Here is a 20205-nt window from a genome sequence, read left to right as displayed (position 1 = left end):
AAAACTTTTTCATTCCCAAAAAATTATTTTAAAAAATCATATTAAAAAAAATAAGCAAATTATCGAAAATCCCTTCACATCTTTTGGTCAGCCGCTCCTCCTCTCTTGTCAGGGAAAGTTGTGATGTGATTGAGTTTGACGGCCGGGAGGAGTTAACGAAAGTACGTTGGACTTACTATGCAAATTTCTACTAATTTGCATAAGTTTAAAACATTTTTTAAAATACTCATCTAAATTTGACTGACTCAATGAACACACTGGATGAGATCATTTGTTTTTTTACGAAAGAAATGGGGAGAACCATGCCAAAAACATTTTTGGGGTACCACAGCGCCACCTATTGGACAAAATTCAAAAAAATTTCTGTGATTGTAGATGTCACTATGACTGATATGAATTGTAATTTTCTGTACAAAATATGTATTTTTCATGAGTAAAAGGGCGAAAATGTTTAAAGCCTATAAGCCACGCCCACTTTTGAATCATTTTCAAAATATAGCTTAAGGGTCTGATGATTAACATATGTGCCAAGTTCTGTGGAAATCCATCAAGCCGTTTAGCTGAAAAAAACTTTTTGACTCTTTAGCGCCCCCTATTGGTGAATTCTAACAAATGGGGGTAGATAGGGCTTACCGCTCATACTTCATAATGGTCTAGAGTCTCATCAACTTATCTTGAGAAATGGTGAAGATATCATCAATTACCACATGTGCTAGCTAGCACACTGAATTTGACATGGTGTCATTAGCCCAATTTTCAATATTTCTGCATTTTTCTTCATCACAACAACTTACCTTAGTCCATAGATCACATGTACGAAGTTTGAAGTTGATTCGACGAAAAATGACGAATAGGTGATTAAAAGTAAGTTTTGCGTTTTTTGCGATCTAGCAAAAAATCTAGTTAGGCGGAAATGGGCGTGGCCAATACAAACGACATGCGAAATTATCCAAGGATCATGTACATATAAAGTTTTTGACTGTAGGACCTACGGTTTGGGAGCTAGTAGCTGAAACGTGTTCACCTCCGCAATAGCGCCACCTAGGTGACTCGGGGTCCAAATTTTCGAACCTGAGTAGCGGTCAGGATTTTCTATCAGACTGCCATGTCAGATTTTTTCTGGCAATTTCTGGCTCTTGCCCCCATACAGTTCAAGCGGAGAAGAATAATAAATAATAATAAATAATAATAAAAAATGAAAAATCCGTAGAAAAACAATAGGGTTCCCTGCCCTTTGGGCTTGGAACCCTGGAGCCCTAATAATAAATAATGAAAAATCCGTAGAAAAACAATAGGGTTCCCTGCCCTTTGGGCTTGGAACCCTAATAATAATAATAAATAATGAAAAATCCGTAGAAAAACAATAGGGTTCCCTGCCCTTTGGGCTTGGAACCCTAATAACAACGGGTTCCAAGCCCCCAGCGCCAGTCGCCCACCCGCCCCGCCCTCAACTTCGCCAGTCCTCACGCGGTCCCGCCCCAAAAACACGTTCTCCCGCCGGCGTCCCGTCAGCTCACTTCAACCGGCGCAATGAAAGTAACACTCAGGATACGCTATTAAACCTGCAAAGCCTATACACATATCTTTCAGAGGCATGGCTGACTTCTCAACCGTGATTACAATGGAATTCCACTGTTTCCTTATTAAAGAACGTGAAGATTTAATGAGTGAGATTATCAAACAATGACATCAACAGAATATTACAAATAACATAAATACTTGATAATGTCTTTAGATTTAAAAGATTTTCAACAAAAACTACGAGTTTCATTTTGTGACTTACTGACCAAATGTTTTAAAAAATCATGAAAAATACATAAATCATCCTAAAATTACCAAAATATTCTCACATGGCAGTGTTAACATGCGGAATAATATGATGTTGTTTTTAAATCAGTAGACTCAAAGCTTTTTTGAAGAAAAATTGGGAAATATAACTATAAAGGTCACAACAAAAATTCAAATATTCATAAAAAAATAGTGCTACTTTCTAAAATTAGGAGAAAAATCTCAGATCACCATAGGTACATGTGGAATGTTGTAAATGGCTTATATTTACTGTATACCTAAAAAAAACTTTCTAACAAAAATTAATTACGTTGTTGTCCAACTATACAGAAAAACTGGTAAAAAGTTAAAAATGCATTAAAAATCTATGCTTTTGTACAGAAATCTCAAAATATTCCCAGGTTGCCTCTGTGATATGAGAATTCTTCTTATATTTTTGTTGGGGTCATAAATGTAAAACTGTACTTACAATAAAATAATATTTGCATTAGTGGCTGTAGACAAAAATATGTCCTACAATTAAACACAAGGGGGAGCTCAAATCAATACGACATTTTTTTTGTTTCATAAACCACCTAAGAGTGAACTTTGTGGCAAATTACAAGAAGATTGTGAGAACAGAATTTGCGCTACAATTGCTAGCCTAAAAATGTATTTTCGTAAATATAAAGCGCAAACCTCTTCATGGAGCTGCGGCTTTCGTGACATAAGCTCTAGCCAATCCAGTTAACACAATCTGGAAATCTTAGCCTCTTACATGCAAATTGTGATTTTTAGGAAATTTTTCAAATTTGAAATTTTAAATGATCATAAACCACGCCCACTTTGATCAATCTTCACCATATTGATAATGTAGTCTTAAGACTCTATAGTGATGACAACCACTAAGTTTCGTGCAGATCCATTTAGCTGGTTCAGCAATATAATTTCTTCCCAGTTATAGCGCCCCCTATTGTTTAATCAAGGTGAAAACCAGGACATACACTTGAATTGACCTTAGGTATGATTGTTATGAACAGCTTTGAAAAATGTCAAAGTCTTTTGAAGTTACGCTAAAAAAACTTTTTCATTCCCAAAAAATTATTTTAAAAAATCATATTAAAAAAAATAAGCAAATTATCGAAAATCCCTTCACATCTTTTGGTCAGCCGCTCCTCCTCTCTTGTCAGGGAAAGTTGTGATGTGATTGAGTTTGACGGCCGGGAGGAGTTAACGAAAGTACGTTGGACTTACTATGCAAATTTCTACTAATTTGCATAAGTTTAAAACATTTTTTAAAATACTCATCTAAATTTGACTGACTCAATGAACACACTGGATGAGATCATTTGTTTTTTTACGAAAGAAATGGGGAGAACCATGCCAAAAATATTTTTGGGGTACCACAGCGCCACCTATTGGACAAAATTCGAAAAAATTTCTGTGATTGTAGATGTCACTATGACTGATATGAATTGTAATTTTCTGTACAAAATATGTATTTTTCATGAGTAAAAGGGCGAAAATGTTTAAAGCCTATAAGCCACGCCCACTTTTGAATCATTTTCAAAATATAGCTTAAGGGTCCGATGATTAACATATGTGCCAAGTTCTGTGGAAATCCATCAAAGCCGTTTAGCTGAAAAAAACTTTTTGACTCTTTAGCGCCCCCTATTGGTGAATTCTAACAAATGGGGGTAGATAGGGCTTACCGCTCATACTTCATAATGGTCTAGAGTCTCATCAACTTATCTTGAGAAATGGTGAAGATATCATCAATTACCACATGTGCTAGCTAGCACACTGAATTTGACATGGTGTCATTAGCCCAATTTTCAATATTTCTGCATTTTTCTTCATCACAACAACTTACCTTAGTCCATAGATCACATGTACGAAGTTTGAAGTTGATTCGACGAAAAATGACGAATAGGTGATTAAAAGTAAGTTTTGCGTTTTTTGCGATCTAGCAAAAAATCTAGTTAGGCGGAAATGGGCGTGGCCAATACAAACGACATGCGAAATTATCCAAGGATCATGTACATATAAAGTTTTTGACTGTAGGACCTACGGTTTGGGAGCTAGTAGCTGAAACGTGTTCACCTCCGCAATAGCGCCACCTAGGTGACTCGGGGTCCAAATTTTCGAACCTGAGTAGCGGTCAGGATTTTCTATCAGACTGCCATGTCAGATTTTTTCTGGCAATTTCTGGCTCTTGCCCCCATACAGTTCAAGCGGAGAAGAATAATAAATAACTAGAACTGCAAGCAGTTATCAACGGGTTCCAAGCCCCCAGCGCCAGTCGCCCACCCGCCCCGCCCTCAACTTCGCCGGTCCTCACGCGGTCCCGCCCCAAAAACACGTTCTCCCGCCGGAGTCCCGTCAGCTCACTTCAACCGGCGCAATGAAAGTAACACTCAGGATACGTCATTAAACCTGCAAAGCCTATACACATCTTTCAGAGGCATGGCTGACTTCTCAATCGTGATTACAATGGAATTCCACCGTTTCCTTATTAAAGAACGTGAAGATTTAATGAGTGAGATTATCAAACTATAATCTATACATCAACAGAATATTACAAACAACATAAATACTTGATAATGTCTTTAGATTTAATTGATTTTCAACAAAAACAATGAGTTTCATTTTGTGACTTACTGACCAAATGTTTCAAAAAATCATGAAAAATACATAACTCATCATAAAATTACCAAAATATTCTCACATGGCAGTGTTGACATGTGGAATAATATGATGTTGTTTTTAAATCAGTAGACTCAAAGCTTTTTTGAAGAAAAATCAGTAAATATAACTGTAAGGGTCACAGTCAAAATTAAAATATTCATAAAAAAATAGTGCTACTTTCTAAAATGTATAGAAAAATCTCAGATCACCATAGGCACATGTGGAATGTTATAAATGTGTTATATTTACTTTGTACCTAAAAAAAACGTTCTTACAAAAATTAGTTACTTTTTGTCCAACTATACAAAAAACTGGCAAAAAGTAAAAAATTCATTAAAAATCAATGCTTTCGTACAAAAATCTCAAAATATTCCGAGATTGCCTCTGTGATGTGAGAATTCTTTCTATATTTTTTTTGGGGTCATAAATGTAAAATTGTACCTACAATAAAATAATATTTGCGTTAGTTGCTGTAGACAAAAATATGTCCTATAATTAAACACAAGGGGGAGCTCAAATGAAGACGACATTTTTTTTGTTTCATAAACCCCCTAAGAGTGAACTTTATGGCAAATGTCAAGAAGATTGTGAAAACAGAATTTGCGCTACAATTGCTAGCCTAAAAATGTATTTTTGTAAATTTAAAGCGCAAACATCTTCGTGGAGCTGCGGTTTTCAATATCTAAGTTCATGGCTATCCAGTTAACATAATCTGGAAAACGTAGCTTCTTACATGAAAATAATGATTTTTAGGAAATTTTTCAAATTTGAAATTTAAAATGATCATAAACCACGCCCACATTGATCAATCATTACCATATTGATAATGTAGTCTTAAGACTCTACAATGATGTCAACCACTAAGTTTCGTGCAGATCCATTTAACCAGGTCAGCAGTATAATGTATTGCTATTTATAGCGCCCCCTATTGTTTAATCAAGGTGAAAATCAAGACATACACTTGAATTGACCTTAGGTATGGCTGTTATGAACAGCTTTGAAAAATGTCAAAATCTAGTGAAGTTATGCTAAAAAAACTTTTTCATTCCCAAAAAATTATTTAAAAAAATCATATAAAAACAAATAAGCAAATTATCCAAAATCCCTTCACAACTTTTCGTCAGCCGCTCCACCTCTCTTGTCAGGGAAAGTTGTGATGTGATTGAGTTTGACGGCCGGGAGGAGTTAACGAAAGTACGTTAGACTTACTATGCAAATTTCTACTAATTAGCATAAGATTAAAACATTTTTTAAAATACTCATCTTAGTTTGACTGACTCAATGAACATACTGGATGAGAACATTTGTTTTTTTACTAAAACATTGAGGAGAAACATGCCAAAACAATTTTTTGGGTACAACAGCGCCACCTATTGGACAAAATTCCAATTTCTTTCTGTGATTGTAGATGTCACTATGACTGAAATGATTTATAACTTTCTGTACAAAATATGTATTTTTCATGAGTTAAAGGGCGAAAATTTTTAAAGCCTATAAGCCACGCCCACTTTTTAATCATTTTCAAAATGTAGCTTAAGGGTCCGATGATTAACATATCTGCCAAGTTCTGTGAAAATCCATCCAGCCGTTTCGCTCAAACAAACTTTTTAACTCTTAAGCGCCCCCTATTGGTGAATCCAAACAAAATTGAGTATAAAGGGCTTCCCGCTCATACTTTGTAAGGGTCTAGAGTCTCATCATTTTATCTTGAACAACGGTGGAGATATCATCAATTAGCCCATGTGCTAGCTAGCTCACAGAATTTGACATGGTGTCATTAGCCTAATTTTCAATATTTTCGCGTGTTTCTTCGTCACAACAACTTAACTTAGTCCATAGATCATATGTACGAAGTTTGAAGTTGATTCGACGAAAAATGACGAATAGGTGATTAAAACTAAGTTTTGTGTTTTTTGCGATCTAGCAAAAAATCTAGTTAGGCGGAAATGGGCGTGGCCAATACAAACGACATGCAGAATCATCCAAGGATCATGTACATATAAAGTTTTTGACTGTAGGACCTACGGTTTGGGAGCTAGTAGCTGAAACGTGTTCACCTCCGCAATAGCGCCACCTAGGTCATTCGGGGTCCAAATTTTCGAATCTGAGTAGCGGTCAGGATTTTCTATCAGACTGCCTTGTCAGATTTTTTCTGGCAATTTCAGGCTCCTGCCCCCATACAGTATTAGCGGAGAAGAATAATAAATAATAATAATAAATAATAATAAATAATGAAAAATCCGTAGAAAAACAATAGGGTTCCCTGCCCTTTGGGCTTGGAACCCTAATAACTAGAACTGCAAGCAGTTATCAACGGGTTCCAAGCCCCCAGCGCCAGTCGCCCACCCGGCCCCGCCCTCAACTTCGCCAGTCCTCACGCGGTCCCGCCCCAAAAACACGTTCTCCCGCCGGCGTCCCGTCAGCTCACTTCAACCGGCGCAATGAAAGTAACACTCAGGATACCTCATTAAACCTGCAAAGCCTATACACATATCTTTCAGAGGCATGGCTGACTTCTCAATCGTGGTTACAATGGAATTCCACTGTTTCCTTATTAAAGAACGTGAAGATTTAATGAGTGAGATTATCAAACAATAATCTATACATGAACAGAATATTATAAATAACATAAATACTTGATAATGTCTTTAGATTTAAAAGATTTTCAACCAAAACTATAAGTTTCACTTTGTGACTCACTGATCAAATGATTTAAAAAAATCCTGAAAAATACATATATCATCTTAAAATTACCAAAATATTCTCACGCAGCAAGGTTAACATGCGGAATAATATGCTCTTGTTTTTAAATCAGTAGATTCAAAGCTTTTTTGAAGAAAAATTGGTAAATATAACTATAAGGATCACAGCCAAAATTTTAATATTCATAAAAAAATAGTGCTACTTTGTAAAATTAGTAGAATAATCTCAGATCACCATAGGTACATGTGGAATGTTATGAATGGTTTATATTTACTGTATACCTAAAAACCTTTCTAACAAAATTTATTTACGTTTTTGTCCACCTGTACAGAAAAACTGGCAAAAAGTTAAAAATTCATTAAAAATCAATGCTTTTGTACAAAAATGTCAAAATATTCCCAGATTGCCTCTGTGATGAGTGTATTGTGCTCATATTTTTGTAAGGAACATAATTGTTAAACTTTTCTTACAATAAAATAATATTTGCATTAGTGGCTGTAAACAAAAATTTGTCCTATAATTAAACACAAGGGGGAGCTCAAATCAAGACGACATTTTTTTTATTTCATAAACCACGTAAGAGTGACCTTTGTGCCAAATTTCAAGAAGATTGTGAAAAGAGAATTTGCACTAAAATTGCTAGCCTAAAATTGTATTTTCGTAAATTTAAAGCGCAAACCTCTTCATGGAGCTGCGGTTTTCATGATCTAAGCTGCATCTGATGCAGTTAACAGAACCTGAAAATCTTAGCCTCTTACATGCAAATAATGATTTTTAGGAAATTTTTCAAATTTGAAATTTTAAATGATCATAAACCACGCCCACTTTGATCAATCATTACCATATTGATAATGTAGTCTTAAGACTCTATAGGGATGACAACCACTAAGTTTCGTGCAGATCCATTTAGCCAGTTCAGCAGTATAGTTTCTTCCTAGTTATAGCGCCCCCTGTTGTTGAATCAAGCTGAAAATCAACATATACACTTGAATTGACCTTAGGTATGATTGTTATGAACAGCTTTGAAAAATGTCAAAATCTAGTGAAGTTATGCTAAAAAAACGTTTTCATTCCCAAAAAATTATTTTAAAAAATCATATAAAATCAAATAAGCAAATTATCCAAAATCCCTTCACAACTTTTGGTCAGCCGCTCCTCCTCTCTTGTCAGGGAAAGTTGTGATGTGATTGAGTTTGACGGCCGGGAGGAGTTAACGAAAGTACGTTTGACTTACTATGCAAATTTCTACTAATTAGCAAAAGTTTAAAACATTTTTTAAAATACTCATCTTAATTTGACTGACTCAATGAACATAATGGATGAGAACATTTGTTTTTTTACTGAAACATTGAGGAGAAACATGCCAAAACCATTTTTTGGGTACAACAGCGCCACCTATTGGACAAAATTCCAATTTCTTTCTGTGCTTGTAGATGTCACTATGACTGAAATGATTTATAAGTTTCTGTACAAAATATGTATTTTTCATGAGTTAAAGGGCGAAAATTTTTAAATTCTATAAGCCACGCCCACTTTTTAATCATTTTCAAAATGTAGCTTAAGGGTCCGATGATTAACATATCTGCCAAGTTCTGTGAAAATCCATCCAGCCGTTTCGCTCAAACTAACTTTTTGGCTCTTAAGCGCCCCCTATTGGTGAATCCAAACAAAATTGAGTATATTGGGCTTACCACTCATACTTTGTAAGGGTCTAGAGTCTCATCATTTTATCTTGAACAACGGTGGAGATATCATCAATTAGCACATGTGCTAGCTAGCTAACAGAATTTGAGATGGTGTCATTAGCCCAATTTTCAATATTTTCGCGTGTTTCTTCATCACAACAACTTATCTTAGTCCGTAGATCATATGTACGAAGTTTGAAGTTGATTCGACGAAAAATGACGAATAGGTAATTAAAACTATGTTTTGTGTTTTTTGCGATCTAGCAAAAAATCTAGTTAGGCGGAAATGGGCGTGGCCAATACAAACGACATGCAGAATCATCCAAGGATCATGTACATATAAAGTTTTTGACTGTAGGACCTACGGTTTGGGAGCTAGTAACTGAAACGTGTTCACCTCCGCAATAGCGCCACCTAGGTGATTCGGGGTCCAAATTTTCGAATCTGAGTAGCGGTCAGGATTTTCTATCAGACTGCCTTGTCAGATTTTTTCTGGCAATTTCAGGCTCCTGCCCCCATACAGTATTAGCGGAGAAGAATAATAAATAATAATAAATAATAATAATAAATAATGAAAAATCCGTAGAAAAACAATAGGGTTCCCTGCCCTTTGGGCTTGGAACCCTAACTAGAACTGCAAGCAGTTATCAACGGGTTCCAAGCCCCCAGCGCCAGTCGCCCACTCGCCCCGCCCTCAACTTCGCCAGTCCTCACGCGGCCCCGCCCCAAAAACACGTTCTTCGCCGGCGTCCCGTCAGCTCACTTCAACCGGCGCAACGAAAGTAACACTCAGGATACGTCGTTAAACCTTCAAAGCCTATACACATTTCTTTCAGAGGCATGGCTGACTTCTCAATCGTGGTTACATCGGAATTCCACTGTTTCCTTATTAAAGAACGTGAAGATTTAATGAGTGAGATTATCAAACAATGATCTATACATCAACAGAATATTACCAATAACATAAATACTTGATAATGTCTTTAGATTTAAAAGATTTTCAACAAAAACTATGAGTTTCATTTTGTAAGTAACTGACCAAATGTTTTAAAAAATCATGAAAAATACATAAATCATCCTAAAATTACCAAAATATTCTCACATGGCAGTGTTAACATGCGGAATAATGTGATGTTGTTTTTAAATCAGTAGACTCAAAGCTTTTTTGAAGAAAAATTGGGAAATATAACTATAAAGGTCACAACAAAAATTAAAATATTCATAAAAAAATAGTGCTACTTTCTAAAATTAGGAGAAAAATCTCAGATCACCATAGGTACATGTGGAATGTTGTAAATGGCTTATATTTACTGTATACCTAAAAAATTTTCTAACAAAAATTAATTACTTTGTTGTCCAACTATACAGAAAAACTGGTAAAAAGTTAAAAATTCATTAAAAATCTATGCTTTTGTACAGAAATCTCAAAATATTCCCAGGTTGCCTCTGTGATGTGGGAAGTCTTTTTATATTTTTGGTGGAGTCATAAATGTAAAACTGTACTTACAATAAAATAATACTTGCATTGGTGGCTGTAGACAAAAATTTGTCCTATAATTAAACACTAGGGGGAGCTCAAATCAAGACGACATTTTTTTTATTTCATAATCCACCTAAGAGTGAACTGTGTGGCAAATTACAAGAAGATTGTGAGAACAGAATTTGTGCTACAATTGCTAGCCTAAAAATGTATTTTCGTAAATATAAAGCGCAAACCTCTTCGTGGAGCTGCGGCTTTCGTGACATAAGCTCTAGCCTATCCAGTTAACATAATCTAGAAATCTTAGCCTCTTACATGCAAATAGTGATTTTTAGGAAATTTTTCAAATTTGAAATTTTAAATGATCATAAACCACGCCCACTTTGATCAATCATTACCATATTGATAAAGTAGTCTTAAGACTCTATAGTGATGACAATCACTAAGTTTCGTGCAGATCCATTTAGCCGGTTCAGCAGTATAATTTCTTCCTAGTTATAGCGCCCCCTATTGTTTAATCATGTTGAAAACCAGAACATACACTTGAATTGACCTTAGGTATGAATGTTATGAACAGCTTTAAAAAATGTCAAAATCTTTTGAAGTTACGCTAAAAAAACGTTTTCATTCCCAAAAAATTATTTTAAAAAATCATATTAAAAAAAATAAGCAAATTATCCAAAATCCCTTCACAACTTTTGGTCAGTCGCTCCTCTTGTCTTGTCAGGGAAAGTTGTGATGTGATTGAGTCTGACGGCCGGGAGGAGTTAACGAAAGTACGTTGGACTTACTATGCAAATTTCTACTAATTTGCATAAGTTTAAAACATTTTTTAAAATACTCATCTAAATTTGACTGACTCAATGAACATGCTGAGTGAGATCATTTGTTTTTTTTACGAAAGAAATGGGGAGAAACATGCCAAAAATATTTTTGGGGTACCACAGCGCCACCTATTGGACAAAATTCAAAAAATTTTCTGTGATTGTAGATGTCACTATGACTGATATGAATTGTAATTTTCTGTATAGAATATGTATTTTTCATGAGTAAAAGGGCGTAAATTTTTAAAGCCTATAAGCCACGCCCACTTTTTAATCATTTTCAAAATATAGCTTAAGGGTTCGATGATTAACATATATGCCAAGTTCTGTGGAAATCCATCAAGCCGTTTAGCTGAAACAAACTTTTTGACTCTTTAGCGCCCCCTATTGGTGAATCCAAACAAAATGGGGTAGGTAGGGCTTACCGCTCATACTTCATAAGGGTCTAGAGTCTCATCAATTTATCTTGAGAAATGGTCAAGATATCATCAATTACCACATGTGCTAGCTAGCGCACTGATTTTGACATGGTGTCATTAGCCCAATTTTCAATATTTCTGCATTTTTCTTCACCACAACAACTTACCTTAGTCCATAGATCACATGTACGAAGTTTGAAGTTGATTTGACGAAAAATGACAAATAGGTGATTAAAAGTAAGTTTTGCGTTTTTTGCGATCTAGCAAAAAATCTAGTTAGGCGGAAATGGGCGTGGCCAATACAAACTACGTGCAGAATTATCCAAGGATCATGTACATATAAAGTTTTTGACTGTAGGACCTATGGTTTGGGAGCTAGTAGTGGAAACGTGTTGACCTCCGCAATAGCGCCACCTAGGTGACGCGGGGTCCAAATTTTCGAATCTGAGTAGCGGTCAGGATTTTCTATCAGACTGCCATGTCAGATTTTCCCTGGCAATTTCAGGCTCTTGCGCCCATATAGTTTTAGCGGAGAAGAATAATGAATAACTAGAACTGCAAGCAGTTATCAACGGGTTCCAAGCCCCCAGCGCCAGTCGCCCACCCGCCCCGCCCTCAACTTCGCCAGTCCTCACGCGGTCCCGCCCCAAAAACACGTTCTCCCGCCGGCGTCCCGTCAGCTCACTTCAACCGGCGCAACGAAAGTAACACTCGGGATACGTCATTAAACCTGCAAAGCCTATACACATATCTTTCAGAGGCATGGCTGACTTCTCAACCGTGATTACAATGGAATTCCACTGTTTCCTTATTAAAGAACGTGAAGATTTAATGAGTGAGATTATCAAACAATGATCTATACATCAACAGAATATTACAAATAACATAAATACTTGATAATGTCTTTAGATTTAAAAGATTTTCAACAAAAACTACGAGTTTCATTTTGTGACTTACTGACCAAATGTTTTAAAAAATCATGAAAAATACATAAATCATCATAAAATTACCAAAATATTCTCACATGGCAGTGTTAAGATGCGGAATAATATGATGTTGTTTTTAAATCAGTAGACTCAAAGCTTTTTTGAAGAAAAATTGGGAAATATAACTATAAAGGTCACAACAAAAATTCAAATATTCATAAAAAAATAGTGCTACTTTCTAAAATTAGGAGAAAAATCTCAGATCACCATAGGTACATGTGGAATGTTGTAAATGGCTTATATTTACTGTATACCTAAAAAAAACTTTCTAACAAAAATTAATTACGTTGTTGTCCAACTATACAGAAAAACTGGTAAAAAGTTAAAAATTCATTAAAAATCTATGCTTTTGTACAGAAATCTCAAAATATTCCCAGGTTGCCTCTGTGATGTGAGAATTCTTCTTATATTTTTGTTGGGGTCATAAATGTAAAACTGTACTTACAATAAAATAATATTTGCATTAGTGGCTGTAGACAAAAATATGTCCTACAATTAAACACAAGGGGGAGCTCAAATCAATACGACATTTTTTTTCTTTCATAAACCACCTAAGAGTGAACTTTGTGGCAAATTACAAGAAGATTGTGAGAACAGAATTTGCGCTACAATTGCTAGCCTAAAAATGTATTTTCGTAAATATAAAGCGCAAACCTCTTCATGGAGCTGCGGCTTTCGTGACATAAGCTCTAGCCAATCCAGTTGACACAATCTGGAAATCTTAGCCTCTTACATGCAAATTGTGATTTTTAGGGAATTTTTCAAATTTGAAATTTTAAATGATCATAAACCACGCCCACTTTGATCAATCATTACCATATTGATAATGTAGTCTTAAGACTCTATAGTGATGACAACCACTAAGTTTCGTGCAGATCCATTTAGCTGGTTCAGCAATATAATTTCTTCCCAGTTATAGCGCCCCCTATTGTTTAATCAAGGTGAAAACCAGGACATACACTTGAATTGACCTTAGGTATGATTGTTATGAACAGCTTTGAAAAATGTCAAAGTCTTTTGAAGTTACGCTAAAAAAACTTTTTCATTCCCAAAAAATTATTTTAAAAAATCATATTAAAAAAAATAAGCAAATTATCCAAAATCCCTTCACATCTTTTGGTCAGCCGCTCCTCCTCTCTTGTCAGGGAAAGTTGTGATGTGATTGAGTTTGACGGCCGGGAGGAGTTAACGAAAGTACGTTGGACTTACTATGCAAATTTCTACTAATTTGCATAAGTTTAAAACATTTGTTAAAATACTCATCTAAATTTGACTGACTCACTGAACACACTGGATGAGATCATTTGTTTTTTTACGAAAGAAATGGGGAGAACCATGCCAAAAATATTTTTGGGGTACCACAGCGCCACCTATTGGACAAAATTCAAAAAATTTTCTGTGATTGTAGATGTCACTATGACTGATAAGAATTGTAATTTTCTGTTTAGAATATATATTTTTCATGAGTAAAAGGGCGAAAAATTTTAAAGCCTATAAGCCACGCCCACTTTTTAATCATTTTCAAAATGTAGCTTAAGGGTCCGATGACTAACATATGTGCCAAGTTCTGGGGAAATCCATCAAGCCGTTTAGCTCAAACAAACTTTTTGACTCTTTAGCGCCCCCTATTGGTGAATCCAAACAAAATGGGGTAGATAGGGCTTACCGCTCATACTTCATAAGGGTCTAGAGTCTCATCAGTTTATCTTGAGAAATGGTGAAGATATCATCAATTACCACATGTGCTAGCTAGCGCGCTGATTTTGACATGGTGTCATTAGCCCAATTTTCAATATTTCTGCATTTTTCTTCATCACAACAACTTAGCTTAGTCCATAGATCACATGTACGAAGTTTGAAGTTGATTCGACAAAAAATGATGAATAGGTGATTAAAAGTAAGTTTTGCGTTTTTTGCGATCTAGCAAAAAATCTAGTTAGGCGGAAATGGGCGTGGCCAATACAAAAAAGATGGAGAATCATCCAAGGATCATGGACATATAAAGTTTTTGACTATAGGACCTACGGTTTGGGAGCTAGTAGCTAAAACGTGTTGACCTCCGCAATAGCGCCACCTAGGTGACGCGGGGTCCAAATTTTCGAATCTGAGTAGCGGTCAGGATTTTCTATCAGACTGCCATGTCAGATTTTCCCTGGCAATTTCAGGCTCTTGCGCCCATACAGACACAGCGGAGAAGAATAATAATAATAAATAATAAATAATAAATAATGAAAAATCCGTAGAAAAACAATAGGGTTCCCTGCCCTTTGGGCTTGGAACCCTAATAAATAATGAAAAATCCGTAGAAAAACAATAGGGTTCCCTGCCCTTTGGGCTTGGAACCCTAATAATAACTAGAACTGCAAGCAGTTATCAACGGGTTCCAAGCCCCCAGCGCCAGTCGCCTACCCGGCCCCGCCCTCCACTTCGCCAGTCCTCACGCGGTCCCGCCCCAAAAACACGTTCTCCCGCCGGCGTTCGTCAGCTCACTTCAACCGGCGCAATGAAAGTAACACTCAGGATACGTGATTAAACCTGCAAAGCCTATACACATATCTTTCAGAGGCATGGCTGACTCCTCAATCGTGATTACAATGGAATTCCACTGTTTCCTTATTAAAGAACGTGAAGATTTAATGAGTGAGGTTATCAAACAATGATCTATACATCAACAGAATATTACCAATAACATAAACACTTGATAATGTCTTTAGATTTAAAAGATTTTCAACAAAAACTATGAGTTTCATTTTGTGACTTACTGAACAAATGTTTTAAAAAATCATGAAAAATACATAAATCATCCTAAAATTACCAAAATATTCTCACATGGCATATTTAACATGCGGAATAATATGATGTTGTTTTTAAATCAGTAGACTCAAAGCTTTTTTGAAGAAAAATTGGGAAATATAACTATAAAGGTCACAACAAAAATAAAAATATTCATAAAAAAATAGTGCTACTTTCTAAAATTAGGAGAAAAATCTCAGATCACCATAGGTACATGTGGGATGTTATAAATGGCTTATATTTACTGTATACCTAAAAAGCTTTCTAACAAAAATTAATTACGTTGTTGTCCAAATATACAGAAAAACTGGTAAAAAGTTAAAAATTCATTAAAAATATACGCTTTTGTACAGAAATCTCAAAATATTCCCAGGTTGCCTCTGTGATGTGAGAATTCTTCTTATATTTTTGTTGGGGTCATAAATGTAAAACTGTACTTACAATAAAATAATACTTGCATTAGTGGCTGTAGACAAAAATATGTCCTATAATTAAACACTAGGGGGAGCTCAAATCAAGACGACATTTTTTTTGTTTCATAACCCACCTAAGAGTGAACTTTGTGGCAAATTACAAGAAGATTGTGAGAACAGAATTTGCGCTACAATTGCTAGCCTAAAAACGTATTTTCGTAAATATAAAGCGCAAACCTCTTTGTGGAGCTGCGGCTTTCGTGACATAAGCTCTAGCCTATTCATTTAACACAATCTGGAAATCTTAGCCTCTTACATGCAAATAGTGATTTTTAGGAAATTTTTCAAATTTGAAATTTTAAATGATCATAAACCACGCCCACTTTGATCAATCATTACCATATTGATAATGTAGTCTTAAGACTTTATAGTGATGACAGCCACTAAGTTTCGTGCCGATCCATTTAGCCGGTTCAGCAGTATAATTTCTTCCCAGTTATAGCGCCCCCTATTGTTTAATCAAGTTGAAAACCAGGACATACACTTGAATTGACCTTAGGTATGACTGTTATGAACAGCTTTGAAAAATGTCAAAATCTCTTGAAGTTACGCTAAAAAAACCTTTTCATTCCCAAAAAATTATTTAAAAAAATCATATTTAAAAAAATAAGCAAATTATCGAAAATCCCTTCACATCTTTTGGTCAGCCGCTCCTCCTCTCTTGTCAGGGAAAGTTTTGATGTGATTGAGTTTGACGGCCGGGAGGAGTTAACGAAAGTACGTTGGACTTACTATGCAAATTTCTACTAATTTGCATAAGTTTAAAACATTTTTTAAATTACTCATCTAAATTTGACTGACTCAAAGAACACATTGGAATAGATCATTTGTTTTTTTACAAAAGAAATGGGGAGAAACATGCCAAAAATATTTTTGGGGTACCAGAGCGCCACCTATTGGACAAAATTCAAAAAATTTTCTGTGATTGTAGATGTCACGATGACTGATATGAATTGTAATTTTCTGTATAGAATATGTATTTTTCATGAGTAAAAGGGCGAAAATTTTTAAAGCCTATAAGCCACGCCCACTTTTTAATCATTTTCAAAATATAGCTTAAGGGTCCGACGATTAACATATGTGCCAAGTTCTGTGGAAATCCATCAAGCCGTTTAGCTGAAACAAATTTTTTGACTCTTTAGCGCCCCCTATTGGTGAATCCAAACAAAATGAGGTAGATAGGACTTACCGCTCATACTTTGTAAGGTTCTAGAGTCTCATCAATTTATTTTGAGAAATGGTGAAGATATCATCAATTAACACATGTGCTAGCTAGCGCACTGATTTTGACATGGTGTCATTAGCCCAATTTTCAATATTTCTGCATTTTTCTTCATCACAACAACTTAGCCTAGTCCATAGATCACATGTACGAAGTTTGAAGTTGATTCGACGAAAAATGTCGAATAGGTGATTAAAACTAAGTTTTGCATTTTTTGCGATCTAGCAAAAAATCTAGTTAGGCGGAAATGGGCGTGGCCAATACAAAAAAGATGGAGAATCAATCAAGGATCATGTGCATATAAAGTTTTTGACTGTAGGACCTACGGTTTGGGAGCTAGTAGCTGAAACGTGTTGACCTCTGCAATAGCGCCACCTAGGTGACCCGGGGTCCAAATTTTCGAATCTGAGTAGCGGTCAGGATTTTCTATCAGACTGCCATGTCAGATTTTTCCTTGCAATTTCAGGCTCTTGCGCCCATACAGACACAGCGGAGAAGAATAATAATAACTAGAACTGCAAGCAGTTATCAACGGGTTCCAAGCCCCCAGCGCCAGTCGCCCACCCGCCCCGCCCTCAACTTCGCCAGTTCTCACGCGGTCCCGCCCCAAAAACACGTTCTCCCGCCGGCGTCCCGTCAGCTCACTTCAACCGGCGCAATGAAAGTAACACTCAGGATACGTCATTAAACCTGCAAAGCCTATACACATATCTTTCAGAGGCATGGCTGACTTCTCAATCGTGATTACAATGGAATTCCACTGTTTCCTTATTAAAGAACGTGAAGATTTAATGAGTGAGATTATCAAACAATCATCTATACATCAACAGAATATTACAAATAACATAAAGACTTGATAATGTCTTTAGATTTAATAGATTTTCAACAAAAACAATGAGTTTCATTTTGTGACTTACTGATCAATTGTTTTAAAAAATCATGAAAAATACATAAATCATCATAAAATTACCAAAATATTCTCAGATGGCAGTGTTAACATGCGGAATAATATGATGTTGTTTTTAAGTCAGTTGACTCAAAGCTTTTTTGAAGAAAAATTAGGAAATATAACTATAAAGGTCACAACAAAAATTTAAATATTCATAAAAAAATAGTGCTACTTTCTATAATTAGGAGAAAAATCTCAGATCACCATAGGTACGTGTGGAATGTTGTAAATGGCTTATATTTACTGTATACCTAAAAAGTTTTCTAACAAAATTTAATTACGTTGTTGTCCAACTATACAGAAAAACTGGTAAAAAGTTAAAAATTAATTAAAAATCTATGCTTTTGTACAGAAATCTCAAAATATTCCCAGGTTGCCTCTGTGACGTGAGAATTCTTCTTATATTTTTGTTGGGGTCATAAATGTAAAACTGTACTTACAATAAAATAATATTTGCATTAGTGTCTGTAGACAAAAATATGTCCTAAAATTAAACACAAGGGGGAGCTCATATCAAGACGACATTTTTTTTTGTTTCATAAACCACCTAAGAGTGAACTTTGTAGCAAATTACAAGAAGGTTGTCAGAACAGAATTTGCGCTACAATTGCTAGCCTAAAAAATGTATTTTCATAAATATAAAGCGTAAACCTCAACATGGAGCTGCGGCTTTCGTGACATAAGCTCTAGCCTATCCAGCTAACACAATCTGGAAATCTTAGCCTCTTACATGCAAATAATGATTTTTAGGAAATTTTTCAAATTTGAAATTTTAAATGATCATAAGCCACGCCCACTTTGATAAATCATTACCATATTGATAATGTAATCTTAAGACTCTATAGTGATGACAACAACTAAGTTTCGTGCAGATCCATTTAGCCAGTTCAGCAGTATAATTTCTTCCCAGTTATAGCGCCCCCTATTGTTTTATCAAGTTGAAAACCAGGACATACACTTGAATTGACCTTAGGTATGACTGTTATGAACAGCTTTGAAAAATGTCAAAATCTTTTGAAGTTACTCTAAAAAAACTTTTTCATTCTCCAAAATTTTTTAAAAAAAATCATATTAAAAAAAATAAGCAAATTATCCAAAATCCCTTCACATCTTTTGGTCAGCCGCTCCTCCTCTCTTGTCAGGGAAAGATGTGATGTGATTGAGTTTGACGGCCGGGAGGAGTTAACGAAAGTACGTTGGACTTACTATGCAAATTTCTACTAATTTGCATAAGTTTAAAACATTTTTTAAAATACTCATCTAAATTTGACTGACTCAATGAACATACTGGATGAGATCATTTGTTTTTTTACGAAAGTAATGGGGAGAAACATGCCAAAAATATTTTTGGGGTACCACAGCGCCACCTATTGGACAAAATTCAAAAAATTTTCTGTGATTGTAGATGTCATTATGACTGATATGAATTGTAATTTTCTGTATAGAATATGTATTTTTCAGGAGTAAATGGGCGAAAACGTTTAAAGCCTATTTATAGCCTATAAGCCACGCCCACTTTTTAATCATTTTCAAAATATAGCTTAAGGGTCCAATGATTAACATATGTGCCAAGTTCTGTGGAAATCCATCAAGCCGTTTAGCTGAAACAAACTTTTTGACTCTTTAGCGCCCCCTATTGGTGAATCCACACAAAATCGGGTAGATAGGGCTTACCGCTCATACTTCATAAGGGTGTAGAGTCTCATAAATTTATCTTGAGAAATGGTGAAGATATCATCAATTACCACATGTGCTAGCTAGCACACTGATTTTGACATGGTGTCCTTAGGGCAATTTTCAATATTTCTGCCTTTTTCTTCATCACCACAACTTATCTTAGTCCATAGATCATATGTACGAAGTTTGAAGTTGATTCGACGAAAAATGACGAATAGGTGATTAAAAGTAAGTTTTGAGTTTTTTGCGATCTAGCAAAAAATCTAGTTAGGCGGAAATGGGCGTGGCCAATACAAAAAAGATGGAGAATCACCCAAGGATCATGTACATATAAAGTTTATGACTGTAGGACCTACGGTTTGGGAGCTAGTAGCTGAAACGTGTTGACCTCCGCAATAGCGCCACCTAGGTGACGCGGGGTCCAAATTTTCGAATCTGAGTAGCGGTCAGGATTTTGTATCAGACTGCCATGTCAGATTTTTCCTGGCAATTTCTGGCTCCTGCCCCCATACAAACGTAGCGGAGAAGAATAATAAATA

Source organism: Nothobranchius furzeri, chromosome 6 (assembly GCF_043380555.1).
Source record: "Nothobranchius furzeri strain GRZ-AD chromosome 6, NfurGRZ-RIMD1, whole genome shotgun sequence".
In the NCBI taxonomy this organism is placed as follows: domain Eukaryota; kingdom Metazoa; phylum Chordata; class Actinopteri; order Cyprinodontiformes; family Nothobranchiidae; genus Nothobranchius; species Nothobranchius furzeri.
This window is presented reverse-complemented; position numbering follows the sequence as displayed.